The 19,408-nt window shown below is 45.5% G+C and overlaps 1 protein-coding gene across 4 annotated transcripts in view; it reads right to left on the bottom strand.

Moving 5' to 3' along the window:
- Positions 1-19,408, bottom strand: part of LOC118514336 (semaphorin-2A-like) — a 270,841-nt gene that overhangs the window by 111,093 nt on the left and 140,340 nt on the right. The window lies entirely within an intron of this gene.

The raw sequence follows: 19,408 nt of genomic DNA, 5'->3' as shown, positions 1-19,408 counted from the left end.
TCTAATTACAAAACGCTGCACCGGTGGCAGTGAATGCGAACCGCCACCCGTTCGCACAACAATTTGCACGCGGAAAAATTGTCGGGCGAAAAGTGCATTTCCTTTGCGATGGAGCGCAATGGCTGGAAGGATTAAATGGAAGGAAAATCCACCCCATTTGGATGACGAATGAAGGGAAAATAAATCTGAATGGGGAAAAAGCAAAAGCAAAAGTGACAATTTCTTTATCTCTTTTGAGATATAATCGGCCCAACGGTAGATTTAAAAAAAAAAGCAAGTAAATGCTTTTAAGAAAGGATGCTTTCCTTAATGCCTTTTTTTCATTCGGTTCTTTCCTTCCACAGCGATTATCCTCTACAGCCAGCTAAGCTAAAAAGCGTCAAGCGTTGCATTAGCCACACGCGAAGCTTGGTACGGAGCGAATTTCGAACCAAGTACTTTATCCATCTCAAACAACACCTTCTTCTTCAGCTCGGGCGAGTTCTCACATAAAACAATCAATCGGAAGTCGATGAATAAATAATCTCTAGCTCGCGCACTCGCTCTAAATAATTAAACGCCTTTCCGTTTACTGTCGCCACCGATTGGCAAACAACAATTCCGCAACGATGCTTAAACCGGATGCAAAAGCTTCATCACCACCACCAGCAGACGCCTTTCTGTATTCACACCCTCCCCCTACCTGGAGGAGCGAAGTAAACAGACTCGCACACACACACATAAAACAAAGAATGGTGCCTTCCACTTGCCGAGGGAAAAAGGGCTCGAAGAAAAAAACGAAACGAAATGGGGAGGATATTTACGCAACCATAATTCGAGCTTTCCGCCTGAGCCGAAGCACAATATGCGCTTTTCCACAGTAGTGTGCCAATTAAAAGCGGGTCTGGAGGGTCGAGACCCAACACCTTGGTGACTTTCGCACGGGACACCGCCCCCATTAGCCAGCCAGCCACCAACAAGGGGAAGAGGAATTCAATAGAGCAATTATAATTTCATGGTTTGATTAAGGTGGCCTAGGATAATTATTGAATGCCACCATCGATTGTGCATACACGAGTCGGCGGATGGGAGTGCAGTTGAGTTTCACATACACAAAAGCCGCAAATCTGAGGGTGTGCATTTATGTGTGGAATATGTGATGAATGTACGAAGGCGGTGAAGCGGGAAATAGATTGGCCTCCTCCTTCGGAACATAATGCTCCATTTTACAGTTGTTTGCGGCTGAGGCCTATTGTTCGCTAGGTTCGCCGAATGCTTCTGGAGGGCAAGTGCGGCAATTGATTCTATTTCTATGGGACCCAAACGCTTGAGAGGTGAATTTATTAGTCAAATCTCTGAACCAAGTGAATCCTTTTTTATATTTGTTTAACAAATAAGCTTCAAAAGATATTTTTAATTTTGTATACAAACTGCAGACAAACTGGCAGTTATCTTTTGGGTCCCTATACGCTCGCTAGTTCTATAGACAAGATGTGGAAGGATATGAAAAACCGAAAGGAAAACCCCGGAACCAACGAAATGCAAACACGCTGGTCTGCTGTCCAGGCGAAAGGATAATAAACGATTTGTTTACCTTTCCGATCCTGCAGTGTAAACGGATCTTGCTCTCCACAATCCCTCAAACGTGGCGCGAATAATGCAAGGTCTTGGGGGTTTCTTCTTTGGATCAGCACAGTGAGTGCCTCACAGCCTCGAAAGGGGGATGAAAATACAAAAGAATAAATATCAAAGTAAGGAAAGAAAACTTTCCCCACCATTCATTAAAGCATTTCCGGGCCTTTAGGTGGCCACAGGACTTACAGAAGATAGCCAACGAGCGGAATCTGTGGTGTGGTAAAACTTCTTGACAGTTCTTGACATTACGACACCAGCAAACCAGCACAACCAACAAACAAACTCACGCACAGACCTCACAAAAACGGAACCAGCTAACGCTAGGGATTGCCCAGCTACCGTCCGCCGCCCCGGGGTTTCAATTCTTGCCAGGGCGGATTATTTATTACACCGTAATGCGCATCTCCGGTAATGTGCACGCACCAACATTGACTTCCAGACTGGGATGGAGGTTGAAGAAAATCTCGAGTGCACTAATGAACGAGTAAACTTGATTGCGGGTACACAGCATCCGACAGCAGCCCGACAACAACAAGTGGAACGTCTCGAGACACTCGATCCTCCCCATATGCCCATCCGGCTGAAGAAGATGGAACGATGGCAAAACTAATTGATTAACGATTATTTGAGGTTGGAACGGGACAAAGTACACAAGACGGCGGGTGCGGTGGGCGATGGGACCACAATTAAACGAACCCGGACGGGTCGGTCCACTAATCGTGTGTGAGCATGCGTGTGTATACACAGTTAAAAAGGATGTCTTTCAAAACATTGAGGCACATCGGATGGGGATGCGTTGCTTCACGGGCGTTGCGTTCACCACCTGAAGCGTGTCTTATTAAGCGCTTACCTTCAGCTAACTGAACCGCAACTGTTGCAACAGCACGAAGCGGAGAGTGTTTAATCCGATATAGCACTCGCTTGCCCACACATGCTGAGCGCAAATACACACCGAACATCCTTCTTTCGATTCCCGTCAAGAATGCGTCGTGTACATGTGCTGGCGTAAAAGAGTCTCCATCGTCTTGTTCTTCTTGAGGAAGAGTTTCCGGATTGAGGAGATTCTGGAGGTGCGGTCGAGTGTGGAGTAAATAATTGCGTTTATGAATCTCTACGGGGTCATATATTTCGGTATCCTTTTTCAGGCCTCTGACATCACCACCTGTGGTAGAGTTGGGGAGCTGTGAGGATGCCACAGACACACACACACACACACACACACACACACACACACACACACACACACACACACACACACACACACACACACACACACACGATACCCTCACTGTTCAGGAAGATGCGAGAATGGCTAGCTTGTTAGTTTCCTCCATGTGTTCCAGTGCTTTTTTTGCCTTTCTTTCACCGGTTCAGACTTCGGATGCTTGAAACATCGAAAACTCCTTTTGCATGACTGAAGCGGAAGCGGAAATAGCTTCATGTCCAGGTGGTAGGTTCCACTGCACCAAGCAGTGTGTGTTTGTGGGAGCGTGTAGAAGAAGGTTAATTTTTCATGGTACTCGCTTCGACGAGCAAATAACCACCTACTACAGAGCATGGACGGACTGTACGGCTAAAGCTCGTGCTGGTTAGACCCCGGTCTAACCCTTACCGACCATAGGTCACAGTAAAACATCCTTTTAGCAGACCCGTTTGCAGACCGGTTGGAAAGGATCTGAGAACTCACTCACGCCACGGCGTTGGACCATCATCATGCTCAGGTAAATCGATGTTTAACCTGACATAATACCGCACAAACTTCAACCAAGCTACCTCGCATGTTCAAGGGATGTACTAGAGATACAAAAAAACCTCGGGCCAGCGAGATCCTTCCATATCTCGGACAGGCAGTCCCAAGAACGCGTGAAAAATACACCACCCAACCCCATCACCGGCAGAGTAGAATATCGGGTATCATGTGAGTTTTTTTGTGTTTTTTTTTTCTCTTCAACATAACATGGCGTGTATGAATAAAAAAAAAGTTAGGAGAAGAGAAGATGCCTTAGCTCGTTAGTTTATATTTTATTCAACCCCGACTATTTGTTTCCCATATTTTATTCAAACTTTACGGTCGGCACAGCTTAACTAGCCCGACACCTTTCGGCCCTCGCACTATCGAGCAAGCAAGTTGGTTGGGAAGAAAATTGAAACGATTCCCTAGCGTACGTACACAGCAGCGGTACCGGAGTACCAGCAGTTCAACCAGGGAGGAGTTCCACGAAGCTGTTAAGGATATTTCATTTTGAGCTTAGGATTACACAGAGTTGGGGGGTCAATTTTTTTTCTCGAGCACAGAACGCTAGTTACGGGAGGTTCTATTACGTTAACTATCCTTTATTTTGGCCACAGCATGTACATCCTGCTTAATTTAATCCTTCACATCGTTTTTCGAACTAACATGTGCTTGCTCCTATTAATATCCTTCAGTAGATCCATTAAACCATAAGTTCAAACTCCAATTGCGTTGGAAAAACAAACTACGCATAAAAAAGTTCAGGTGATATCAAATAGCAGAGTTAACAAATTAAAATAAATTCCTTTCCTCGCTCGGACTCGAGACCGAAGAAAAGATGCTTTCCCTTTCAAATGAATCAAATAATAAGCGGCGAAAAAAGCGTTTTCTCTTCCCAGTAAGAGGTGAGTGCAGCAGCAGCAGCAAAAAATGGGATTACTTTTTATCGTGAACTGTGGGGTCACTGGGGGGGGGGGGTGGGGATCGAAAAGTGTCGTTCATCTTCCGGAAGGAGGAACGGTTTTTTTTTTTATTTCGCCATCTTCTGCTCTCTCCCCCTCATCGTTGTCACCCACCGGGAAGATGTTGCCCGGCAAAAGAAAATGACAGAACATGACTATCCTCTTCACGTTCAACCTGCTTTTATCCAATTTTCTCCCGTTTTTCCGGTGTAAGACGCCAACGCGGGAAAAGCGTCACCTTACTTTCGTGGTTGGGGCACGACGCATCATAGTGGAAGATTTTTTTGTCCTACTGCTCTCTCGCTCTCTCTCTCTTTCTCTCTCTCGCACAAAGTATTGCACCACCTGCGCACGCTATCCGACCGGCTTTAGTCACCCATTTGTGGCGCGCGAAGAAGCAAAATTTGTCATAAATTTCAATTAAAAATTTTCGCTCCTGCCATGAAGTGTGCAACATTGCCTGTTTTTTTGTGTGTGTGTGTGTGTGTGTGTGTGTGTGTCGGTGCCACCATGCTGCTGGGTCGTTTTAAGGCACGATGGATTTTGTTTTCTTTTCATTCTTCCGCTCCACTTCTGCTTCTTCTCCACCGATGGGAGGGATTAAAATGGGCAGAGTGCGGAATGGAAAAGTTCAACACAAACTAAGATAAGAGCAAAATTAAGCGTGAAAAATGTGCGCAACTTTGGAAATGAATAGAAGCTAAATGCTCCCGTACCTGATTCGGCTTTGGGCGACAAATTAGTTAAAGCTGTACGTAATTGTGGGGCGGCAAAAAGTGTTTTCCCGTGACTGGGGGTGTGGGAAGGAACGCTGCGCTTATATTAACTTGAAGTGTGTTGATTATTTTTGTGTGGTTGTTGCGGGCGGTCCTCAAGCAGAGCGACGGCAGCTTTTGACAGGTATAATTTAGATTTATGATTCCGGGCAAGTGTGCATTCGGATTTTTCCGAAAGCATTTGTAATGGGGAATAAATTTCAATAAATATCTATTTGAGCCTGTATGATTGAATGAGCGCTTTCTTGTGTGAGTAGTCGCGAGAGGATTTATTGTCCGGCTCGTTCGGAATGATATTTTTTTCAATTTCTGACTTTTATCTATTACATTTCCCTTCAACACGCAAAAATCGCTTACAAAACACAATTTATCGCACATCAATGTTTAATAAGGAAAAACATACACATGAAGGAGAAAAGGGTGCATTTTTTGTCGCAAAAAGGGATGTCTACGTAATATCATTGTTACAAAATAAAAAAATGACCCTTGCGTTTTGCTCCTGTCTTTCGATTCGCAAGGGAATACGGTGAACGAAAAAATAGCATTACGCATCCAGAATATCTAGGGACTCGAACAGATTAATGTGACTCTGAGGAGTTCTATTTCGATGTGGATGAAAGTATTGTTCCTTGTAACCCTAGTTATATATTATTTTTATTATTTTTTATACTTCGAGGTTTGTTAAAGCTATTTTCTAATGCATAATGGTGCAGAACACTGTCCGGAAAAATGTTTCCTCAACGAGCTTTGTATTTTAAACGTAACGAATTTTAAAACAATTTTATTTATCTAATACTCAGCCTCATCGAGCACAGAAGCTACTTTTTATACGACTAGTCAGGGACTTAAAATTTCATACAAAAATCCCCCCCAGACACAGTCGATTCGTTCCCAATCTTAAGCCACACCACACACCATCGCACGATCATCGTCGTCGTAAAGCGTCGTAATCGTTTCTCTCCGTAATTGAGTTTTCAAAAATCGTAAACCATCCACGGACGCGCAGCAACAGCCGTTACCAACATTTGGACACTTTACCCTACTAGTCAGGATAATTGAGCTCCCTGGTGGTGGTGGTGGTGGCTCCGGATGATTTTACCGACCGAGCCTGAGACGCTTACGACACCCTACTACGAACCGGGGGCTTCGAGCACCACACGTTTCAATAAGTGGTTTATGGAGGTTTGTGTGGCAATAATGTTTAGTTGCGCGTCGCCCAAAACCCGGCAACGGTGCAGTGTCCGGAATCGACGACGAGTGTCCAGCGGTGAGACACCACCTCCCGGGACAAATCCACTTCGGCCGCCTTTATATCGAGACACACAGCACGAACACCAGCGCACCGGAATCAAATCTTAATTTTAACTTCACAAAACCCTGGACAGCTGCTGGGTCGGGTGTTTTTAAAGGGCACTGCAGCAAGTTGTCGTTCTGGAGTTGGGTTTGAAATTAAACGAAGAGAACACTTGACCCCCGGGAGCATTCTTTGCGATTGTGGAAGTGGACTACTTGAGGTCCACCAATACCAAACAACCCCGAGACATGTATGTGGGCCGGGTATCAGCAAATGCGAATGTTCCTTCGGTTCCATCCCACCGTTCCCGACGCTCTCCCCAACAATATCGGACCCTCATCTCCCGCCACTCTCACAGGCCCCAGCGGCTGAACCAGTCCTGAAGTGCAAAATTTATTTATTGTTTTGACGTGTATAATCCAATTTGAGGCAAATTTTAATTGAATCCCCAGCACCAGGATGGACTAGCAGCAGCAGCAGCAGTGTCCACAAGAAGTCAGAAGGGAAATTAAACCGTTGGCCGTCCTCGTTCACCTTAAGGGCGCACATGGCGGAAATGAGGAACCTCGAGGCTCATGAAAAGGTCAGCCCCGGTTCGGTGGTGGTGGGGGGGTGGTTGTATTTTCCAGGTCATGCACCAACGACCACTTACAGCAGACGAGATGGCTGCCCATATTCCACTCCGGGGAGGGTGGGATCGAGGCGTCGGAAGACGATGACTTTATGGTTCGTGAACAGGATTTATGGTACAACTTTAGCTATTTAGCAAATTCCAAACGCTATCGGAACTCCATATTTGTACCCCTTTTTGCCGAAGGAATGGCCCATGGAATGGGAGAGCGCCGGGAAAAAGGTTCTAAAGGAGCTTGCCGAGAAAACGGAGCAGGCATGTTTTTATACGATACAAAATCGTACAGCGGCCAGTCATCAGAAAGTTTTAATTACTTCGTTTCCGGACACTGCCCGAACACTTGGCCGGGGAAAATGGGATGGCCCGGATAGGGACGGCAGAAATGGGATATCTGAGGAATCGGGCGAGACCTCGACAACTTGAAGCTTTGATTTGTGAACGCATCTGCACGCACACACTAAGGTACTTTGGAAACCCTTTTGCCGGACAAAGGAGAATTTATAATCTCTGATGGTATTCCAAGCAGAAAGGGACGATATGCACAAACCGAACCATAATGCCAATTAATAAGCTCGTCAAGCAAAATAAATCTTTGATGTACAATAGTAGAAAGCCCGTTCCGCAATTCCAGCCTGCTGATTGATAAGGATGGTGTGAAGATATGATCCATCCTTTTCACTCATCACACGTCGGTACTGGGATGCGTTGGGTTTCTTATCACACACAAAGATACAATTAAATCATGACACATAGCTCCACACAAGGGATTTCGCTTATGATCAAAGTTGTCTCAAGCACTTAAAAGAAAATTCCATTTCACACACGAGAGGATGTCCCTTTTATGATGTCCGATTCTTCCAGCACTATGACGAATGGAAGTTATTGAGCCGGAAATTCTAAATCACTCCCGCAACTATTCGTCCTGGCGTTAAAGAACTCATGGCTTAAAATTCTCCTCCACGTAGCTCCCAAATAGATAAAACGCGAAACTCTTATCCAGCAGACTCAGATGTCGATGGTGATTATGGGTTAGGGAAGAGACGGAAAACTGCGCACACAAATGGGCCCAAACTTTGAAGACACTTTACATCTTACCGTTGAGTTCGCTTTCGGGCTCTTTCGCGCTTGACATAAATATGCACCCTCAAAAAAGTTGAAGCAACCGATTGCGTTTGGACACGGGTCGGGATGGATGTGTGAAGTTGAAATTGATAAAATCGACTCTCAATTATGAAGAGCAACAGCTGGCGCAAGAAAAAAAAGAACGGGAGGATCAGTTGCTGTAGGGTAGAGGCGTGAGGAAAGCAGAGTTTTTCTTACGCCTGCCTTCGAATTTCTGCGCGTTATGGTGGAAGGAATGGTTATTGAAAATCGTAAAATTAGCATAAATCGAATTAGGCCACCACCGGGAGGCGATGGTGGTATTCGATCAATGCGAAACGGAAGCTGTGTTTGGGGGAATTCATCTTGAAGAGATCATTTTTATTATACACCTTGCCTTCCAGTTGATTAAAGCGAGAACAGATATTATAATGAACAATCTGGGTTTCATCAAAATATTGGTTCTTTATTTCCATCAACATGCAATTTCAACTCCATTCCCAGAATTCTTTACAGTTTCAAACGCCCGTTTCAATTCTTCCTTCTCCAACAAAGCATCTCATCAATAAAATACTTAAGATAAAAGCATCGAGAACTCCCTTCGCCTAAAATCTTCTTGAACATCTCCCTCCATTACTTCAAACTTGCCACTCCATCCCGTTTTAAGCTCATCAGCAAACCCTACCTCACGCAAATCAAAAACCCCCCTTCACAAAGAGACACATCCAAAAGTGACTAGAGGGATAGAGATTTCGAACGACTCGCGTTAAATGATTAAACCAATTCCGACAACAGCAGAGCGGCTAAATCCAACCCAAACACAACCCAGTGGCCCCGTGGCTCTTGTCTGTGACATACAAAAGCGACAACACAATTAGGCAGAGCAGCGCGCAGAGCACGGGGTGTTGCTGTTGTTCGAGGTGATGGCCAACATCGTTAAGAGCCATATAAAACCATCACGGAACTAAAGGCGCCGAAAAACGGAAAAACCCGGCAAGCAAGAGGTTCACTCGGCGGTCCACCGGCCAACCACAGAAGGAAAAAGATTGGGTGCAATTGATAAGCGAGAAAGTGAATGTGTGTGTGTGTGTGTGCGCTGTTCTGTAAATCCTGTCCCTGATTCTATCTCGTAGCCGGAAATCCCAAACTGTCGGTCGGTTGAAGGGCACACACACACAGGGGGCAATAGGTGGCTTGTGATCATTTAATCCGTTTAAGGACTCTTTTATTTCTTCTCATCGTGTTCCTCCACAGCAAACTGGCTTCGCTTTGTTTTTTCCGCTGGGGTGTTGATGCATCTGTTTGTGTTGCATTAAAGGAACGACACACGAACAAAAAAAAAACTCCCTACAAGGACATCAGCGCGCACTTACAACACTACTACACGGATAGGATGTCGAGTTTGGGCTTAAACTCCCCTTCAAAGTTTGGCAGGACACTCTACGGGAAGATCGTTATCTCTTAGAGCTAGACGGGAGAGAAAAAAAAGAATCCTCGTATGTCCAACAACGTACCACACTGATCTATTTACTTCCCCCAACGCAGGATGGTAGGGATTTTTTTTCTTGTGCCTTTCGAAACAACCAACCTCCCGCTGTCAAATTGAATCCGCTTGTCAAAGAATCAATGCAACGAAAAGTGATAGTGACAGAGTGAGTAACACACAAAAAAGAAACGCAAGGGACATGTAGAACCCACAGCAAACGAGCAAGCAATGAAGACAAATGGGAGATTAGGGCAAGGTAACATAAATGTCCAAACCGATCAACAAACAATCAATGGGTGCTGTTTGATTGGAATGGTTGCGAGTGTATTCCATTCCAATCATCTCAGAAATCAACTCATAACTGGTAGAAGGAAGCAAAAACTGGATGAAGCATGGAAAGCCCAGAGAGAATATAACACCAAGAAGCTACACGACCTGCGAAACTAATAAATTAAATTCAACGTCTAAATCGCCCAACTTATTATTATAAGGGTAAAAGTCTGCCTGATAAAGATTTACTGCCCACCTGGCTCAGTGCTAGTGGAAAGTCAATTGCTGAGAGCGACAAATAATTAACTGTTACCCCGTTTTCTTGTTCCCTGCCAAAACAAAACGATTGCTGCATAATGATTCCCTCTTTGTTTGCTCGGCCAGATAAAACCTTAATCTCTTGTAAACGCTATAAACGCTTGCGAGGGAAATGAATGTTTGGTGCGGAAGGCGAAAAACACATCAAACTGCTTGCATCTTGCTGCCACGATCTTGCACCATCTTAGACAAGCCGAGCAAGGGGATACCGAACAAACCCCATTGTCGGAAGAGATTTTCATTAACAGGCCCCCGCCGTTTTTATGTTTCTTTATCCTTTCGAAACAAATGACACTCTTAAACCTGTGCTCCAACCCTCTCATCATCTCGTCGTTATACTGCTCCACGATAGGACGCAACTCCTAACTGAACAGCGTTAGCTGCCTGTGTCCGTTTTCCGCCAGCCAGCCAACGAAGAAAATCAACATTGTCTGCAGTAAAGCAAACGTCCATTTCCTGTACGAGTGTGCGCCCAGGTGAAGAACGCGTTTCTCCCCCAAAAACCATTTAAAACCATTTCTTCTTAGCCCCAGCAGCATCCAGACCTTCCTCTGGAGGATGCTTCCCATCAGGACGTTATCCACCCATTAAAGACATCGCTCCCGAACAGACGGTTAAAATTGGGAACGGGGGGATGACAAAAGGTGTTGCAAATCAGCAGGAGAAGAATTCTCCCAAATGCCCATTTCTCACTATCCGCTGCGGGGAATAAAGAAGAAGTTTCCCGGGAGGAAAAACGATTTGTATTCATTAGGTAGGAAAATGCGTTTTCTTTCTAGGCCGACACGCGGGAATGGGAAGAATGTGTGTTTGGTTAGCAAGAAAAGGGGCAAAAGTAAGAAGGAGAGAAAAAAAGCGTCCCAAGAAGATTAGGGAAATTTTGCACAAGAATATTTACACACAGGTCCGAGCTGAGCACGAAGAGCGGGTGGTTAAGTGGGTTTTTGGGGCGAAACTGGACTCCGGGGCTGTGGATGGTGATCGACGGGACTTGTACATGTGTGACATGTGTACAATTTCGCACGCTTGTTTCGGTCGTTTTGAGGAGGTACTTAGAAAGCAGACACACGCGAGCACTCCGGAAAAGGGTTTACCAGTTCGATTTTCTATTCCCCATAGAAAAAGATTGACACAGCCGGAGTAAAAAGGGTGCGAATAAATACGTGCGCGGTATTGGAAGCAGCAATGCAGAGCAGCGGAAAATTGATTTGCCTTTTGTGTTTGGTTTCGGCCCATCTCTCTTTCTCGAAGAGACACACACACACGGAGTTTTCCACAGTGACAGTTTCCACGCGTCCAACGCATCACGATGCGCACCAATTCATCGCCTGCGGTGAGGATCGAAAACATACCCGGCCCGAAAGGATACCTTCGTCTTGTACAGAAAGGAAATTGTATCCCTTATCATGGTTATGGACCCCGGAACCGTTCCCGGGACCATGATCTCACCAATAATGCCCTCGGCTTGTGTTGTGGTGGGCGATGAATCACTAAAGCTCTCACTGCTATATCCGTCTCCCCGGTCTCGTGCATTCGTGTTCCTTCCGTGTTTTAATTCATCCACTAACACGCCGGGGAGGTAGGATTTTCCACTCCACACTCCCAGTTGCTCTACTTTATCTTCGGACACAATCGAAAATAACCCTTCCGACGTTATTCACGCTTTAACGCAGCTCTGCAGCCCGAAAACAGCTCCGTTGGACCATATTTGTGGTGATGAGGATATGGAGCTACCGAGAGAGAGAGCGAATGTACGAAAAAAAGGCCTTTTTAATGTCCCCTTTTTTGGCCATTTGTGACTGGGGCGCACAACGGGTTTTTATTCACAACAAATAGGTGTCATCCATCCAGAGATCCTTTTAGTCTCCTTTTTTCTTGCGAAGGGGACGAGATGGCCTATCGTACACGCTTCTTATTTCATCCTGGCGGTGGTCGCTTTTCAACCCTACCGGATGGTTTATGGAGTTTTAGTAACGGTGTGTTATCGGGAATCGATACGCACAAACAGTAGAGTGGGAGCATCAGGTTTGGTAGTTTAGTTTTTTTTCGGTTCGTGAACTAAATTTTCCGGTGGAGAGCACACACACCCACACACTGGACCCTGTTTCATCCCCGGCGGGCACGGAACGCAGCGTAGGATTATGAATGGTGAACCGATTGAACGGAGAGTTTTCCGCATATGAGCTTGAAGCTAGAATTGGGGCTATCTCGCACCGAAACGATCCTGGACCCATTTCTAGGCAAAAAAGGGGCACGCATTGACCAGACAAGCGAGCCGGAAAGGAGAGCAACTGCAAATGGGTGATTTTTCCACCTTTTCACATCCGCTAGGCGCGTCTGGGCTTGCTGGCGGCTTTACCGCCTGGAGGGATGATCCCAATGGGGTCGTCCCCAGTATGCCACACGCAAGAAAGAAAAAAACATCCCCCCTCCCCGAAAAGAACCGAAAGGGTTGACCTTCGGAAGCTCTTTATTGTTATTGCTTCACCCGGCTGAACAATATGTTGATTAAAAGAGTTTTACATACTACCGGGAGTGGGCCCGGATATCGTATGCATTATGCTTCTCCGCCTGCTGGCGATTACCTGGTGCCTCCGATAGCGCACCAGTGGTACGAAAATAGGATAAGTGCTGCAGGGTGATGGGGCTACCAATGGCACCCAATACTTCCTTTTTATGGCCCCCTTTTCATCCGAAGTTTGTCGGATGGCATCGACAAAATGCGACGGATGAAAAGCGGACCGGTTTATCGGTTCCGGTTTTTGTGGCGTAGATAAACGTTGACGCCCACGTTCGCCCGGGAGTATAACAATTTGGAAAAACACATTGGGGTTATTGAATATAAATTTGTGTAATATTAATTTATTGGCTCACTTTGCATGGTATTATGGCTGTTTTATTAGCACTAACTATGGAAAAAAGAGGAATAAACGAATTTTTGAGAGTATTTGACTTTTGTTTGAAATTTTGGGGATTTCTGACGAATAGTAAATATTGATTCGTCTCATAAAATGCCGAAAAACGCTTAGGGATGTGAGAGATGTAAGAGATGTATTCGATATACGATTCAAGGGAAGCGAAAATTCCTTTATCCAAAAACATCTTTCTCATCTCCTGTCACTCACAAATCAATATAAAACATACGTCGAGAAGCATTATTATACTTTAAAACATTTTGTTCAGTATTTTTGCTGCCGATACTGATGCTGGAGTAGAGTAGTAAATCTTAATTGGTAACACAATACTTTGCGAAGCCTTGCCGCGCGTTAGCCTGCATCGCCGTGAGTTGGTATCTTTCATCATCAAGATCTTCAAGCCTTTTTCATCTTCCGGCAAGAACATTTTTGTCACGTGTCTTCACAATACACAAGGCTAAGAAAGCGTGTTTCCCGAACACAAAGCGAAGGCATTTTTCAAACCACTTTTCCCGTGCAATTCACCGTACGCCTCCATATAAACCAAACCGACTAGAAGCGTTCGCTGGGGGAAATGAATGAACAGAACGGAATTAGATATTTTCCGTAATCCTCGGATCTCTATCCGGAAGGGTTGCTCTGCGTCACACGCGCTTTTGGGCTCCCCGTCTCGACACAAACCGTTAACGAAGGTAATTTTAATTATTTTCTAAAATGGTACCGGGGAACGAGATTTAATCATGATGGATATTTATCCTCCTTTCAGCGTCATGATTAGACGGCTGAAGGGCTGATGGAAAAGCGGGAGGGGGCCTTCGCCTATTTTCTATTTCGAAGAATATGCTACTTTGGCAAAATAACAAACGATAAGCTCATTTTTTCCGGTGTTGTTCGCTACTACTTTTAGAGTAATAAAACCTGCGTATTTTAGTTAAGGACATTAGAGTTCAAGCAGCCAAGCAGACACTCTTCCTCCATTTTGCATCGAATCGTCGCATCATGATGCATCACGCTGCGAACGATTGTAGGAATGGAAAGGGGTTTTATTTTATGCAAAATCATGATCTGGACTGCTTTTATGAGGAGAAAACAATCATTCGACGACCTTCTACAGCACCGACACACAGAACGTTCCATAAAAGTGAGTGTGACGCCACATCAAGCAGTAAAACGAATCTTAAAGCGGGATCATGACGTGATGCGCTCGCCTTTTTGAAACTTACCAGTGGCAAATGATCGCTCAAACCTCGACTAACGATTGTACGACACGACCTCACTCGCATCAGAACGCTGGTAAGTGCAGTAAAATTAAATCACCATATTTTAAAGTGCGACGGACAGAGTCCGGCATGGATGTGCGTTCCGGTGGAGTTGGCGGCGACACTGGGAGTATAAACGCACAGAGCCCTATAGTAACCAAGAACTGGTTCCACGCGTGTCGAAATGTTTGTTTATGATGGAAAACTCGGAAAGGGCGTAAATCGCTGAACTGAAAAGCTTTCACAACCTCGAACTGCATTCGCTGGCGGGTGGTCGCCATCGTAAAACAAGTGAAGGAAATAAAAATGGGTACGTCTCAGCGAATCTACTACGGCCGGTCTGGGAGGATATCGAGATGGGTGCAAATAAATGTGAGAAAACAAACGACCCCAGAAAGGAGAGAAATCGGGACAACAAGTGCAACGGCGGATGGAGAGAGAGAGAGACGAGCAAACAACATCAAAAATCCATCAGAAGTGATTTGCTGCTTTGGCATCCGATCGAGATGCACCAAGTTGTGAAGGAAATGATGTGAAGTTATCCAATAATCATGCTGAACCACAGTTTCACGGAGAGTATCCCAGTACGATGATATAATTGAATTTTGAAGGATAGCTCTGTGTATAATTATGGATATCTCTAGGAAGTCTCTTTGAATTTAGAATGTCTTATAGCTTGAAGTATAGGTGAAAATCATATCAGACATATCCGTAACGCTATCGCATGCTCTTGTCAGACACAGTTTAGCTAACGTTGGCAATGACTCCCTGCAGTACGGGAAATTGTTTTCACGACACGTCCTCCAACCACCATACGTCACCGATCAGCCTAGACCGAACGCAAAAATAAAAACCCACAAGAAAAATTGCTTTCATAGCACTTCCCTCCCTCCTACTAGACATCGCCCGGACTCCGATTTACAGTAAAACTGTAACTTCGATAAAGCAAGCCATTTATCAACGAGCCCCAAACACTGCAACACGCGCGCAACCTGCACATGCATGCGACATTGCCATCCGAGGGTCGTGCGTATTACCAGTGTTAGCTCTGCTGGTCCTGCTGGTGATTGCCGCTCATTAGCGCAACGTTGGACTCCAATTAATCCACCCGTAACAACAATCTTGATACCGCACAATCAGCAAACACAGCGCAGCGCAATAGAACCCTCTAATTGTTGTGTATGTGTTTACTACTGCTGCTGCCTCGTTGCCAACTATCCTGCCGTACCTAAACGGCCCCAGTCACTGAATGTCATGTAATACAAGAGGGGGGCAGAAAGGTGTACAATTTTGTCGCACACAAAGCCCCACATGCCACCCTAATCGCTAAAAGTGTAATCGTCTCGTTTTTTCTTCCATTATTACCGACGCTGCTGGTTGGAGAAATTTTTGTTGCCGTGCTCGACCTCCATTTACTGATTGCCTCCCCGTTTGGCGAATGGGATAGGAATTGCAACACAACCTGCCGTTACTAAACGATGATGCAAAAAAAAAAACAACTAACCGAATTTGGAGGACCTTTTCCCGATTGGAGGTGGAAGGAAGTTTTCGCAATTATTTCCGGAACCGTTCCCATACCCGCTAGCAATCGGACATTACCAGGAGCTTGCCAGTAGAAGCCTACGAGATAGCCCTTTTTCGGAGGTTCCCAACGAGATGGGTAACAGGACAAGGACCACACACTACGCCGGATTTGGGTAAGGTGTAACGTGAAGATGGTTACACAAAATCGTTCACCGCTGCTGCATTTGCCGAGAGTCGCTGGATTTCCTGTTACATCCACGCAGCCAAATGCAGCCGATTCCAGGTGTAGTCAGGTTTTTTTCGAGACTTTCTAACACAACACGTGCCACCACGTGAACACACGGGAACGTGTGCGGTAGTGTAATTAAAAATAAATTCAATTAGACTCGGCTACAACGCCAACGGGCGACCGAGACGCGGAAGAGGGAGCGCAAGGAACGTAGGGACGTCGGGAAGGGTAGACTTGTCTCTGCACGCAGCCACCGTGGCGTGACGGTACAAACCCTGGCTGAGGGAACTTCAAAGCCAACAAGGAACGCACGCGACCGGAATTTCAACAATCCCTGACGAACTCACACACACACACACACACACACTGGGCGCTGGCACGTCTCTTCCCTTGGTTCGGCTCACATTCAAACACATATGAAAATCCGGCCAGGAAACCCTTGCATGGAGGAGTTTTTCTTGCAATTTTCACTTAAATCCAAGCAATCCCGACACACACACACGAAGGGTGGCCGTGTTCGGGGTTGGGCGTGCCTTAATCCTCCACAAATGGTTGTCGGTACGGAATGACCACCAACGACCGTAACGGAAATGACGATCGCTTTCCTGTTTGACCACCGTCACACGCAGGAAGGGCTTATGAAGCCGCGCAGTAGGGGGGGGGGGGGGGATTGGAAGAGACCGAGGAGGGTAAGCAGGGTACACCGGTGGGGACGGTGAAGGCACGTGGCTAAATGTGGTCCCCTTTGAAGTAACAAAGTGTCATCAACACTCAATAAGGTGATGAATGAAGATGAAAAGAATTGTAGTTAACGTCGTTTAAGGAGATTTAAAATAAGGTAAGAGTGGAAACTGGTCCTTTACGCAGTTAGAATGTTAAGGCATTGTTGCTATTCTATATGGAGATTTATCATCCAAACAGTTTGCAGTACAAAGCGCTTCAAAAATGTGGTGGAAGGTGGGACATATAGGACATTGTGTACTATGAGCCACTTCAGGGTTTATCAATTAAAATCGCACTTACCAAAAAAGGATAATTAGAATCTGTACTGATTTCAATATAAGATGAGGACATCGAGAGATTAAAGTCCTAAAATATTCAAGGAATCTCGCAAGATTCCGACAGCTCGGAAAAAAAAACTTTATCACGGCTCATCTCCTTGGAAAGGAAAATCAGTGTCATCTATTGAAAAATTCACCAAGAATTGAGTGAAAAATTGTTCGTTGCAAAGTGGCTGGCGTTGTTTCCCATTCAAGGTACCGGCTCCAACATGGGCAAACTTTTGCGTTCGGCCAAACTAGTGCCGAGAAATTATGCTTCCCTTATGTCCCATTCCACGGGAACGCAAAAGAAGAAGAACCTCGCCGTCTTTCGCCATCGCAGATGCAATTCTATTTGCGCCACTCTACCACTTCTGCCACTTCAACTTCCACCGGACGCCTCCTCCATATGCTGCGTTACGGCTCATATACTACATTAACTTAACTAACAAAACTTTCTCCTTCCGCCGTTTGCTAGGAGCCGCAGCAGCGAAACTGACGGGTTTTGAGCATATTTTTGTGCTCGTACTTTGTAGCGAATCAGAATGTCGCTTTGCTTTCCGCGTGTGCGTGTGCGAGCCCTGAAGAAAAGTGTCACCTCGTGAAGGAACCGAAGTGTTCTTGTGCTGGGGGTAATAGGTATGGGTTTGTATTTTCCATCGTTTTTTTTCTGGTCTTCAATTTCTACGGCACAATCCGATGAAAATTGCTCACTTTCGAGCAGCAGAGGAGAATTCATTTCATAATATAATTATGGTTGAATAAAATTATTAATGAGACTTCGCTTTGTTTTTTATCGTAGCCGCGCACCAGAAACTCGCTCGCTCTCTCTCTCCCTACTTTCCCGGGGTTGTAAAGTTGGGCGGAAAGTTTTCCTTCGAGCCAGGACTTCCCCGACGGAGGTACTGCTGCTGGCGACGGTTAATAGTGACGCGAGAAGCGTTTGGTAAAAGTTGTCACCCTCTTTGGAAGAAGCGCAAGAACAGGGCTACAGAGCGAAACGGGCAGACCGAAGATTTCCGCATTCTACTGGGGGTCTGCAAAATTGCGCCGGCTTCGATGCACAAACTTGTCCGCTTTTATCACTAGCATTTTCATGGAACAGGTTTGCTGGTTCTCCACCATCCAAGACAAATGAAACGTGTCGAAGAAGTGAAGCAAACGGATTTAAAGTGATAAAAGCCATCCCGCTGGAAAAGCAGGCGGCGGCCAAGAAAAGAGTCCCCCGCGAGACGTGTGCATCACGGGACGGCACACTGAAAGAATACCAATCAGATGAATAATGAGTTGTTTCAGGGAGAATAGTTGAAAATTAACGGATTTGATTATCCTACCGAGACAGGAAGGCAAGCACACGCCTCTTTGCGCCTTTTGAAGAGGCTATAATGTAACCCCTTTTAGCGTTTGCAGTTTACGGAGAAATGATTTACTTCATTAAATAAATGTTTGCACAATTTTTAAACTACCAAAAGACGCTGTCTGATATGCCAGGGTTGTAGGAGAAGATTTTCCCCTGTCAAACATGTCTAGAAATGCCGGCAACTTGTTCGACTAACGGTCACGTTTTTATCCATTTCCCACCCAACAAAATATCAAACAGTTTCCTCAGAGGATCCGGAACCCAATCTCCATTGCTTACACCTCTCTAAAATAACGTTCTAAACGACCGGCAACAAGCGTACTCAGCGAGACCGCACAGCAGTGACAAGAAAAGTCTCCCCGTTCCGTATAGCGCCAGCCAACCAGCCGGCCCGCTGTCACACGCGATAGGGAAAATCTTTTTCAATTTATGAATGTTTAATTTCGTTGCCGAAGCGTTTTGATATTCCACTATCGTTCGGTCTGCTGTCCACCTGTCTCCCGGACCCTTACCCTGCCCTTACTTCTTCCTGGTGAGAAAATTGATAAGGATGAAGCGATGCAGTACAACAACTACCAACCAGCAAAAGCATGAGCAGGATCAGTGGTAAAAAGGTTCTTTGAAAGCATGATTTTTTTTTCTTGCTCTCTCTCTCTCTCTCTCTCTCTTTCTCTCGCCTGCTGGACAAACTCTTCCTTTAGCCGCATAATGGAAAAAACGAAAAAGAAATCTGCACTTCCCGGAGGAAAAATCAACGGCAGCAAAGATACACACTGCAGCAAATCGCGACACCGCAACTATGATAGCGGCCGACGCTCCGGTCGTGTTTGATCTCCGGCAAAGTGCCGGCATGTTCTTAGAGTAAGTGAGAGCAGTATGCAGTACACCCAAGGCAGG

The sequence above is a fragment of the Anopheles stephensi genome, chromosome 3 (assembly GCF_013141755.1).
Source record: "Anopheles stephensi strain Indian chromosome 3, UCI_ANSTEP_V1.0, whole genome shotgun sequence".
Classification (NCBI taxonomy): Eukaryota; Metazoa; Arthropoda; class Insecta; order Diptera; family Culicidae; genus Anopheles; species Anopheles stephensi.
The sequence above is the reverse complement of the archived record's forward strand: the minus strand, read 5'-3'. Positions and strand labels throughout refer to the sequence as shown.